The following is a 12,142-nucleotide window of genomic DNA, read 5'->3' as shown; positions in this document are numbered from 1 at the left end:
ATGCATGCCATGACATGAAGGACTTCATTTTCCTCAAAGAGAAACAGGGCTGTGTATGCAGCTCTCTGCTGGATGCTTCGCATTACATCAATTTCCATAGTGCTTTGGATCTGCTGTCTTTTGTTAGTGGTCTTCTGAGGTCCTAACTCTTAGGAAAACAAAAAGTTACCCGACAAAAATGAAAAATCCAGCGTTGATAAGGCTAGACTAGTTAGCATCCCTGCATTTGCTCTTTCCTGTTTATTGGTCCCTTTTTCGTTATTTATTTATGAGGCGTGCTACAGATATCCACATGAGAGGAATTAATGCAACGTCAAATCTATTGATTAAACACCGCACGACAGACACCATGGACAGTAGAAAGACGACACGCCAGCACCAACTTAAGAAAAAAAAGGCGTATTTACACTGGCCTATTTTACATCCCTCAATGAGGAAATTGCATACTTGCAAATTACTTGTTTAGGAAAGTTAACTATTTCTCTGACAAGTGCGTAAATGGCTTGTTCTGCACACCCAGAGCATAGTTGTGGCAGTAATACAGCTTTAGATATTGCAACCATCGTTTTCAATCACAAAACAACCAGCAGCACCACCACATGGGCTTCTGTAGTAAGCAGAAAAACACGAATACTTGATAGATACGAAGAAACTGTCTAATAAGACGTTTTGCAGACCAATCTAAAACTTTCTCATTGGAATTTTTTGCCTATATTCCTTGCTTCTAAATTCAGCCAATTAAATCTGCCTAATTATGTAATCAAGAAGAAAACAAAATAGTGTGACTACTGAATGCAATAGTCAGGCACATGCATTATGTCGCGCTGTGATGGAATGCTTCGGAATGTTTTTAAACTCCCGGTAGGGATAGCCCGGCGCCATGTATACAAGCCTTGTTATCCTGAGCGTGCGGTGCCTCAAATCTACTTAAAGAGCGTTTTTTTCTTGTGGCACACATAAAGAGAACGCAATCCCTGGCCAAAATGAATCTCGGTACTTTGCGCCGCACAGATGAACGTAATGCAATATTCCATTTGTTCCAGGCAAATATTCGTCGGTGCATTCAATCCAATGACTTCTCCATCCTGAGAGGATTCCTTCGCGATGTTATTCTTCCACACTTAGGACCTTGGTCGGCAACAGTACACTTAACACGCGTGCGATGTCTGGTGTGTTGAACAACAGCCGCCAGAACGCAGTAAGCCTGAGTACCCACCGACAATGAGAGTGAGCCAGAAGTTCCATCCAAGCGATAGGCGAAGGAAGTTTCCTTCAAGCGGAATGACGAGCGGCATCTCCGGCAGTAGACTCCCGTAGATTATGGCGGACAGCACCATGAGCGCGCCGGTGAGCTGCGTGCAGTAGGCGCCGTAGCGGGGAACAGCGCACAGGAGCACGTCGGCGAGCAGCCAAGCAGCGAATGAGGCCCAGAGGAAGAGTTGCGTCAGTCGCCCGCGCGGCGGTACATACGCCCCCATTGGAAGCCGCCAGCCTCTTGCGTCCAGTACGATGGCTGCGGGAGGGTAGAGAAGACGAAAGCGTTTGAACAGATATGTCGTTGGTAGGTGTGTTTGTAGGAGGCCGGATGCATCAAGATACAGGCTAGGCGTTTAGCAGAATACACTGTTCGACTAAATGGCGAACCTTTATTTTGATGCAATCTGTTTGCTCTCAGCTCCTTCACTATCATGAGACTGGTGAAGCTTCGAAGAATGAGGGAAAAATGTGACACCTGGAGCGAGCCAGTGACGTCTCCAGGCGTCCAGGTAGGAACCAGTGAAGTACAAATAGCGCAATGACCAAAACCCTCAGTTTAGTTTATAAACGCGTGCAACTATCCTAAAGGCAACCAGGAAACAGTACTTGAATTTGGTCCGTAGTGAAGCTGGGAGAAGAGAAAACAAGAAAGATGCAATTTGCAGCTTCAGTGAAGTCCCTCATATACACAGTACCTCCATAGCGAATGAGCAGAAGCGTCATACTGAAAGACGTGAATAATGATGAGGTGGGAATATTGCTCAAAAGTTTACGTTACCTTTTCAACAAGACATCAAATAGATGAGAATACCAACTTGTGACTGCCAACATACCACATCATGCAAGTATGTCGCGATGCATTTTTAATTACGCAGTACATACATAGATCTCCTTTCATTATACGTTGACTGTAAATCCGTAAATAGAATTTAATGCATCGTGGTCGTAGTTATTCTGTTCCTTCGCAGTATATTATTTGTGCTCTACAAATTCAGAAGCTTTCAGAATTCGAAACATCGATTTCATCCTTCCGTGCTCATAACTCAACGGCACTTTCACTGCAGCTTCACTTCCCTTCTGTGCAGGCGTGTAATAAATACTTCTTGTACACTAAAAAAATCTCCTTTGCCATATTTCCCTTGCCCAAAGTGCACTGCGACATTTACAAGCGTACTGTTTGGCTAACCTTGCTTTGACGCTAGAGAGATACAAACAAAGCCAAAACCTACTAACTGACTTTAGACAAAGTGTCATGTATCGCTCATGACCCAGGTAAACAAATCATCGCCATTTTTCTAAAAGCAGACCTGCTTAAACTTGGCAAAACTCCGCGTGGCGTGGAATGACAAAAACTTTATTATGGTCCAGAGAAACTACGGCCCGAGGGCAAAGCCTCCAGGCTAAATCGATGGTTCCGCCCACATAGGCACCGGTAGGCCAAAGGCTTTCCCGATAGCGAGAGCCCTCCGGACGGTCAGGAGTTGATCAGACCATATTGTTACGAGGCATTGTGCATGAGCACGACATGGAGACGAAGAGACAAAGAAGCTGAAATGCGGCGCGAAATGCTGCACTCAAAATCCTGCCGCCCGGTTCTTGGCCCATCCCCATTTGTGGGTAAGCGCCACTAGTAAGAGGTCATCATCATCATCATCATCATGCTGCACCTAGTATTTACCTTTCCAAATTATTATTTATATTTTCCTTTTCCCCCCACATTAGCGGTTTTATTGATTCAATTCAATTCTATAATATTATTACTAGTAGAATTTTAATTCTAATTCATTTATACTTCTTTCGTATTTATTAAACAAAATTTGAAATTCAATTTCAATTTGCCTTTAAGGTAGGTCACCATCTTCGAGAAAAAATTTTGCAATTTTAGTCCAAAAGTTATAACTATAGTTTCGGCTTGTTGGGCTTAGGCAAACTTAAACTTTAAAATGACGAAATTGTCGAAAATGTAAAAAAATAAAATTACAAAAACCAAAATGTGCCAAAATATGCATGTTGCGCCAACAGTCATAACTAAAAACTGTTGGTGCGATTCAAACGCCACTTGGCAGGTACGTAGTGAGGACAATATCCTGTGCATCTAACCTCCACGATCACCATATCTCTAAGCTGAGGCGTGTTATCATAAAAATACTTAAAAAGCTAATATTTGGAAGGTTTCTTTTGCGCGCAATTGGCTATAGTACAAAAAGTTACCGCTAGTTTTTAATCATGCTGCTTGAATGCACAGTTCTACATATAAAGAAACAGCACGGAAACTTTTATGTAAAAATACTTATTGGAAAGAAAGTTATCGCTGTTCGCGTAACTGTAGCATGCAAAAAATCACGTTTTGAGAAAAATTGCTTTAAAGATTTGAACCAAATGTCCATATAGCAAAGAAACATTAGATATGCCTGAAATTCACCAGGCTCTTAGCTCGGGACTTCCTTTGAAGTGGCACAATCTCCTTTTGGGCGAGCGGAAGCATGTATTTTTTTCCTAGCTCGTTTCGCGTCTTCAGCTGACTCTCACCCACGTGCTCCACAGTGGGTCCACGCTTGGTATATTGATTACCTAATTTGCGTTGACGCTTCTTTTTTGTCCTATACTTCGCCATATTTGAGGAAGTACTATAACTTCCTCTTTGAAAAGCCAGAACTAAGTCCAAGAGCTCGAAACGGCATACAAACAAGCAGAGACAGCCGAGCGAAAACGCGCGCAACTTAAACAACAGAGTGCCGCAGCCTTGTAGTGGAAATTTTAAAATAATCGAAAACAACGTGTTCCACAAGCTTTGGAACGTACTTGGACAACTTAGCATTACGTAATATATATACAAAAACACATGTATGACGAGATGGCAGGTGTTGTGGAACCGGAAACCTTCAGTTTGGGTTTCGGATGCGTCTAGGAGGGGTTGGAAAATGGTCATAACTTTCGAACGGCTCAAGATAAATACATAATTATTTTTGATAATATCCTTGAATAGACAGGAGTCTCTAAAATATTAAATCCCAAAAAAGCAATTTTTTTTCAAAAAATGCGTTTTTGAAGGTGGTGACCTACCTTAAAAACTAACGGGTTCTTGGCCAATCCCCCAGTGTGGGTATGAGCCACAGATTCCAGGTTCTACTCTACTCTACTCTACTCCCCATATTCTCTCCTTTGGGGCTGCTTCATTGGAATTTAGCGAGAGCAACGTTTGCGGGGCCCTCTGCGAATTCTTAGGTGATAAAATGAGATTACCTTGTTAAGTCATTGATCAGCTCTCTTCCAAAGCAAGCTTAAATTCAGCATTTCGTTATCAAGAATCATGTATTATGTATAATATTGTATAATTCAAAAAATCCTATCAATTTTTTCCCTTTTTCTCTTTAAATTTTGCTGCGCATCAAAAATTTCAATATTTATTTTTTTTAATCACGTTTCCTTTTACCCTGATTAGAGCTTGTTTTTCATTTACAATAACAGCCGGCTTCTTGGCCAATCCCCCATAGTGGGTAAGAGCCAGTACATAGGTAAAAGCAAGCAAGCAAGCAAGCAAGCAAGCACGGTTGCTTGTAAATATTGTGAATATACTCACTTCTGTCTCTCTCTCGTGTATTCGTCATCCCCGTGACAATATATAATCAAATAGACACGGAGTGTGTCCAGGACGTTTACACTCCGCGGGAAAATCCCCGTCACTTTTGCTAAGCACAAAGGCGACGGGATAGGGTTTGGATTGAATCAATCCTAATATGACTGCCAGAGCTCGGGTAAGCTTCTGATAGGGGCAGGAAAGAATCTCCTACCGTCCCTATAGTGTGAGGTGATCTCATGAAACATGCTAAGAGGGTCTTGTAGGAGTCGATGTCATCCTGGAGGAATTCTTGATCTGGTGCGCGGCATGTGAGATTTCGCACAGCAGAGTGAGCTTGCTCGTTAGGATTGCAGCCATTGGGGCTGACCGAGTGGCCATGATGAACCGGAAACGAGACTAGGTGTGTGCTATCAAGTTTCTCGCTGTGATGAGCATTGAGAGTGTTTTCAAGTAACTTGTGTGTTTCTATCGATACGAAACCGGCTCAGTAGTTCCTAATGGCTTCGGGAATCGGAAAAAATCGTGGAGCTTCTCCTCATTGTAATTGCATTTTCATTGTAATTCCTTCTTCGGCGGCATAAATTGAGCTCGTCTTTAGTAATGCCGTGCTTAATATTTTGCCGGTCTGATCGACCACGACAATTTCGTAGCGGTTGCCCAATCCATAACTAGTTATATCGACAAAAAGAGCTGAGCTATGTTGTTGGTACAGTTTACCCAGAACGCATTTGGCCCTGGTGTCTCTTCTGCGCCTGTTGAGGGCAGGATGAATATTTCTAGGTATGGGGTCCACAATTAATTGTGTCTGCACCTCCTTCGGTAGCTTAAACATGGCGGCGTCTCCTCCTCGAGGCAGTATTAGGACTTCATCTAGAATTTTAAGCCCTGCCTTAGTGTTGGATAGTCGGGCAATTTGTGACGTCGAATGGGCCTCATTGAGCTAATCTATAGTGTTATGAACTCATAACTTGTTGAGGAGTTCGGTACTCGCTCCGTGCGGAAGCCCCAGAGCCCTTTTGAGTGCGGAGCGTATACGTGTGTCTCGCTTAGCCTTCTCTCTTTTTCGCCAGTTCAGGTATGATGCAATGTACGTGACATGACTGAGGAAGAAGGCCTGGTATTCTCCGATGAGAGTGTCCCCCTTGATACCGTCATTTCGATTTCAGGCCCTGTTGAGGAGCCTTTAAATACTGTTGACCTGCCCCGTGAGACGGTTTAGGGCCGCAGCATTACAGCTCCATGCGTGAATGAAAAGACCCAGAATTTTAATTGTGGCTACTTTCGGTATGACCCGTCCTGTGTTGCCTGTGATTTTAATTGACAGGGTTTCTAAACATAGTTTCCTAAAGTTAACTAGAGGGGACACTGCGCTGCGATCCTTCAGCCACCATGGGAATGATGGGTAGTACACGGATTTGCCTAGTCTTCGTGCTTGCGGGCTTCGAACGCACTTGTGGCTTTGTTTATTGTTGCGTTTTGGTTTTATTTTGGATAAAAGAATGGACCGTTGTGAACTTCGTGATCGGATTTTAATTGGTGAGCCTAAAAAGGTTAAAGTGGTGAAGTGTAACGGCTGACTCTTGCTAAACTTCGTTTTACAACAAAGCGGACAGGCGACGCCGATCCAAACGGAGCCGAAAGAACGAAGTTTAGACAAATCCGCGTACTCCCCATCATTCCCATGCTGGCTGAAGCGCCATGCATTGCAGCTCCCATAGACCCTAGCGCCAGAGTTCCCTCTAGTAAGTATTGTAGGAAACTCTATGTTTCTAAAGGCGCAAAGTTCCTAACACCCTGTCTGCCCTGTCTAAAGAGCAGCAGCTCAGATTTACTGGGATATAGCCTGAGTCCGGTGCCCTTAAGGAAGGTTTCTGTTGTGTCAATGGCTGTCTGTAGTGTCTGCTCCAATGCTGCTAGCGACCCCCTGGGCAACCACACTGTAATATCGTCAGCGTATATGGCGTGCCCCAAGCTCGGGATTTTGGCTAATTCCTCCTAGAGCCTGTGCATGGCAATGTTAAAGAGGAGTGGGGACAGTACCGACCCTTGTGGGGTGCCTGTGTCGCCTAAGTTGTATGGACCGCCTGTGACTGTGCCGAGTTTGACCCTGGCCGTCCGATTAGCTATAGAGGACCTCACATAATTGTAAAAATTGCTTCCCAGGTTCCAGGTTGAGATTTTATTTAGTACATGATTATGTGCCACCGTATCAAATGCTTTCGTAAGATGCATACCTAGGATGCCCTTTACGTGCCTGCTAGTGTCTTCAATGATAGTACGCTTGATCATGAGCATGGCATCATGGTTGTATAATGCCTTTCGAAGACGTATGAGATGGTGCCTGGAAAGCTCCTTGTTTTCTATACGCTTGACTATCGTGTTATGAATTGCGTGTTCGACTACCTTGCCCATACATGATGTAGTGACATGGGCCTCAGGTTCTCTCTTGTTAATGGTTTGCCGGGTTTCGGTATAAACGTCACCTTGGCCTCCCGCCACTCCGGTGGGACCGTGTCGGATCTCCAGTGACTTAATTTTGGCCGTAAATATTTCTGTGGTGTCACCGTCCAGGCTTCGCAAAAGATTGTTTTTTATGCCATCCGGACCCGCTGAAGATCCGCCATTTAAATGGAAGAGTACGTGCCTGACGTTGGCACAATCTCGGGTGGGCATACGCCACTGAAAGCGGGTATGTGCCAAGCAGCTCCTGGCATAGCATAGCCATGCATAGCGTAGTATAGCAAGGCGATCGGAAAGGCAAGTGAGGGTGAGTAGGAATGAAAAGAGGAGGGGAGATGGTAAATCATTACATAGCATCGTATGGTATAGTTTAGCAAGGGGGTGAGAAATTGAGGTCAGGGTGAGGAAGACGACATTAGGTTGAGGAGGAGGTGAGAGGATAGAGCATAGCACGGCCATGTACAGTATAGTACAGCAATGGGTGGCAAAGAGAAGTGTTTAACAGCGGAGCTGTTTAAGCTTGGCAAAAATCCGTTGTCGGCCCGCATTAACTGGTTGAGTGAGAAGGAGCCATATTGATAGGGGGAGCTCAGCCTACCTATGACAAGGCACGCAAAGCGAAGAGTATCGTATATTATAGCAAGGTGCTGCGAGAGGGAAGTGAGGGTGAGGAGGAGGGAAAGAAGGGGAGAGCATAGCCCCACCATCCATACTTTAGTATAGCAAGGGGATGAGAAAGGGACGTAAGGGTAAGGAGGAGTGAAATACAGAGTGGAGAAGGTAAAACATAGCATAGCCTTTTGTATTATAGTATAGCGAGGGGCTGGAAAGGGAAGTGAGAGGGAGGAGGAATTATGTGAGGGCGAAGAGAAGGGAAAGCAGTAGGGGAGAGGGTGAAGCATAACCCTGCATAGTGAGGGTGTAGAGTAGTGATGTGAGGATATGTAGGAGAGGAAAGGGGGAAGCAGGGCATAGCCATCCACAGTATCGTATAGGAAGAGGGTGGGATAGGAAAGTGAGGGTGACGAGGAGAGAAAAAAGGAGGGATTGAGTAAAGCATAGCATAGCCTCGTATAGTACAGCAAAAGGCGGGAAAGGGAAGTGATGTGAGGAGTAATGGCGTGGGTGTAAAGAGGAGGGAAAGGAGGGAGGGAGGGGGTGAAGCATAGCGTAGCCATGTGTAATTAATATAGGAAGAAGTGGGCAAGGGAAGTGAGGGGGCGAAGCATAGCGTAGTCTTGTATAATACAGCAAGGGGTAGGGAAAAGAAGTCAAGGTGAGGCGGAGGGAAAGAAGGACAGGAAACCCACCACGTTCACTGTTTCTTCAGTCTTCGGCCTACTAGTGCGCAAGTGCCACAATTTTTTTCATCCACAAAAACGACGTGCATGAGCGAGTGGTACAGCTCACTAAACGGCACGGGGACTGCCTTCGCATATCAAATTTTAAAAGCAGAGAGAAGATAATGATACCTTGAAGCATAGTCATTCAAAAATGACTACTTTGGAAGAACAATGTGAAAATCTGCACCTGAAATGATGAGCCATGCAAAATATTGTAGGGGAACGCTAGGTAACTTCGCCATGCCGCACTATCGTCAGGGTTAGAGTAGCTTGAAGACAGGTCGCGACACGATAATTTTATGTCTCATAGCCTTTCAGATAGCCTTGGGACATGTGAAAAAACGTATGTTTGAGACACTTATGATAGTTTTACAATAACAGGGAACTGAGCTAGTTGGTAAGTGTACATTCTTAAAGACACGGACACAAGAAAGAGGTCAACGCACCATAAACGCCGAATACGAGCTGCAAAAGCGCACAACGGCGGAAAAGAAAGAAGGCACCAAATATTATCTGCGCATGCTTAGGCAATAGGCGAACATATCAATCCGGCACGCGTAGGGGGTCTACGTGAAAGATAACTGGTAAGGCATTCGATTTATTCTTTATGCAAGTTAATCGACGGTTGACTCACGCAAGCGCTCTATTATCGATATGTCATGTCTGAATCATTAAACGCGTTTCTTCATTAGGCGTTTGTAGTGCCTTGACTTCTTTCTTGTGTCCTCGTTCGCTCGCGCAGTCCTTTATTATGATTGTCGTAGGCGCTTTGCTGCCAAAGTTTTGCGCGCTCACCGCGTTGTCGCACTAGCGCCACCATAGGGACGCATAGCAATAGCCCAATTTGCAACCCCGCAATGAAGCACGAGATTCTAGTGGGGCAATCGGAGATCTCCGTTCGTTCCGCGTTCGTTCTGGAGGTGTTACGCCACAAACGTGGGCGGTCCGCAGCTCACTCCCGCCGAGAGGAAGACGGCAGCCAATTGTCAAGCGGCGAGCTTTCCGGAAGTAGACGCGCATCGTTTGTCCTCGGAAATGGGACCGTATACTTCAAAAAGAGGTGTTCCTCGCCTTCTAATAAATACAGTTGCTATACGAAAAGATATTGTTTTTTTCTTCTCAAGCTCAAACAGGTTCTGGAACAGCAATAGGTTTGAGCACTGATATTTATTATTGTTAGTTTTTCTAACGTGGTCTCTATGTGGTGTCGCGCACGTGAAAAAAAAAAAAAGAGAGGGAAGTAGCGGTTGGCGCAGTTTTTCAAAATGTCGTCCCAACGCAACATCTGCCTCGGCCCCCGTGTGTCGGATCGTCAAAGGGAGCTTCTGCTGGCTTTTATGAAAGAACACCCACAGATCGCGACGCCGTCGTGCCCGCTGGGGTCATCGTGCACGAGTGAGGACCGGGACGACATGTGGCAGTAGCTGGTAGCACTTTTTAACGAAAAAGTCCCTGCGCGTAAGACCACAGCACAGTGGCAGGCCCGTTCGTTTCGTACGCACAGTTCATATCGAGAACCGAAAGCGACGCCGCACTCGCTCATGTCTTCAAACGCATATCGCACCTCCAACCACTCTGCCTCTGCTTCGAGAAATGCAGCAAGAGAAGCACCCGTCGCAAGCGCCATTTTCTCAAAATCAGCTGTTGCGGCAGCCTCAACTGCCGCATCATGTCGTGCGAAGCCGCTTGTTCGCTCGAGAGAACGCGTGCGAACGGTCTCGCGCTCCATTCGTTTGTAGCAGACGACATGCTCGTTATGACTATGTCGTCGCCAAAAATTAAAAGATCAAGCAACAAAAAAAAAAAAAGAAATGGCTACGCCCCTCATAGACGTGGCTTTTTCCCGGCTTCGGCCAAATGTCATGCGCCGCCAGAACGGGCACAAGATGAACGGTGCAGAACAGAGATCTCCGATTGCCCCCAGCTTGCAGTAACCGCCCAAGAAAACGTACCGCCACCATCATAATAGACATTGTTGCAGCCAAACCGTGCTGTTTCAAGAAATCGGTTTTAATTTCGCGAAAATGAATCAACTTCACTGCAATTAGAACGTCGGTAAAACGCGTTACAAATGAACAACTTTTTTTTTCACGTACCAAAGCTTTAGTTTGAGCATGCATACTGATGCCAACGTATTGGCGCCAAGAAGATGAAGAACAGCGTAGACAGGAGGACTGTAAGCGCCGGCGCTTACAGTGCTCCTTGCTTTCGTCTTCTTCGCTCATACGTTTCCCGAAGGGCACAGGGTAAGCCCTTTACGTCCCACGCATTTTTATCCTGTTGGGGAACCGTTTTCTCAGTAACTAAAAGGGGTCTCTACATAATAAATATATCATTTGATCCCCAATTTGGCGTTTTTTTAATTGCACATTGATCCATTAAAATTTTCTGCTATTACTATAGAATTTTAACGCGATAGCCTTATACAGCTCGTACCGCAGAAATTCCGGCGTCGGTGTCGTTGGTTGTGTGCGAAAAATCATCATCTTGTCCGTGACCGAAAAATCGAGACACAGGCGAATAAAATAGATAATAAAAATTTTGGGCTCGAGCGCGTATCGAACGCAGGCCGTCTGCGTGCCAAGCAGGTGTTCTACCACCGAGCACGGTATTGCTTGAAGGTGCTTCGGAAAAAAACAGTATAAGAATGTCATGTAGTGGAAGGATTCCTCTTAAAGGGACACTAAAGGCAAATAACAAGTTATGTCAGATTGAAAGCTCAATGTATGACAACGTCTAAAACGGCAATATTATTAACAGCAGTGCCCTACTTACCGAGAAATTAAGCTAAATGTATCACACGATGAGCGCCACGAGTGGGACATTTTGGAAGTGATCCCGATCACGTGAGAGAGTCCGACTCCAATTAATCACTAGTAATCAAACTAGCTGCAATAAAAAAAGAACCTTCCGTGCATCAAGAGACGTAATAAAATGCTGCTTTTTCGTTTCTGTTTGATTCATGGAAAAAAATTTGCAGTGGCTTAGCTCGGCTATGCCCGGATATATGTAGCGTTAGCAAAGGTTCAGCTGATTATTCTTAGCTTTCCAGATTGTCTAGGATTATTAGCCTTCTTCGGTTCACTGTTCGTACGCTGAACCGCTAATTGCCAGGCAACTACTTCGGGATCCGATTAGATAAGCTTCTCGGCTCTTCTGCGCCGTCGAGCAGCATTTGCGCTCTCCTTCTCCATGGCGTTACCCACCTGCAAACCCCAGTCAGAGGCGCTATCAAGCTGCCCCAGAGCAGCGTCAGACGGTGACTGCACAGCGAAGGCGAACAGCTGCACGCATGCTGGCACCAATACGTCTGCCAAAGCTACGACGTCACTCCTCTGGAAAGCGCAGACCGGCGGTGGCGGAGTCTGCGCGCGCGCCGGTGCCAGTTTGTCTGCCGCGGCTACGACGCCACTCCTCCCGAACGCGCAGACAAGCAGCGGCGAGCCGCGCGCGGCGGTGGCAGAGAGCGCATGAGATGCTGGCTCCGGTGAGCCAGCTGTGT

The 12,142-nt window shown here is 45.7% G+C and overlaps 1 pseudogene; it reads right to left on the bottom strand.

The window, feature by feature from the left end:
- LOC119386470 (dual oxidase maturation factor 1-like) overlaps positions 1 to 12,142 on the bottom strand; it is a 192,320-nt pseudogene that overhangs the window by 21,883 nt on the left and 158,295 nt on the right.

This window comes from Rhipicephalus sanguineus, chromosome 3 (genome assembly GCF_013339695.2).
Source record: "Rhipicephalus sanguineus isolate Rsan-2018 chromosome 3, BIME_Rsan_1.4, whole genome shotgun sequence".
NCBI classification, from domain to species: Eukaryota; Metazoa; Arthropoda; class Arachnida; order Ixodida; family Ixodidae; genus Rhipicephalus; species Rhipicephalus sanguineus.
The sequence above is the reverse complement of the archived record's forward strand: the minus strand, read 5'-3'. Positions and strand labels throughout refer to the sequence as shown.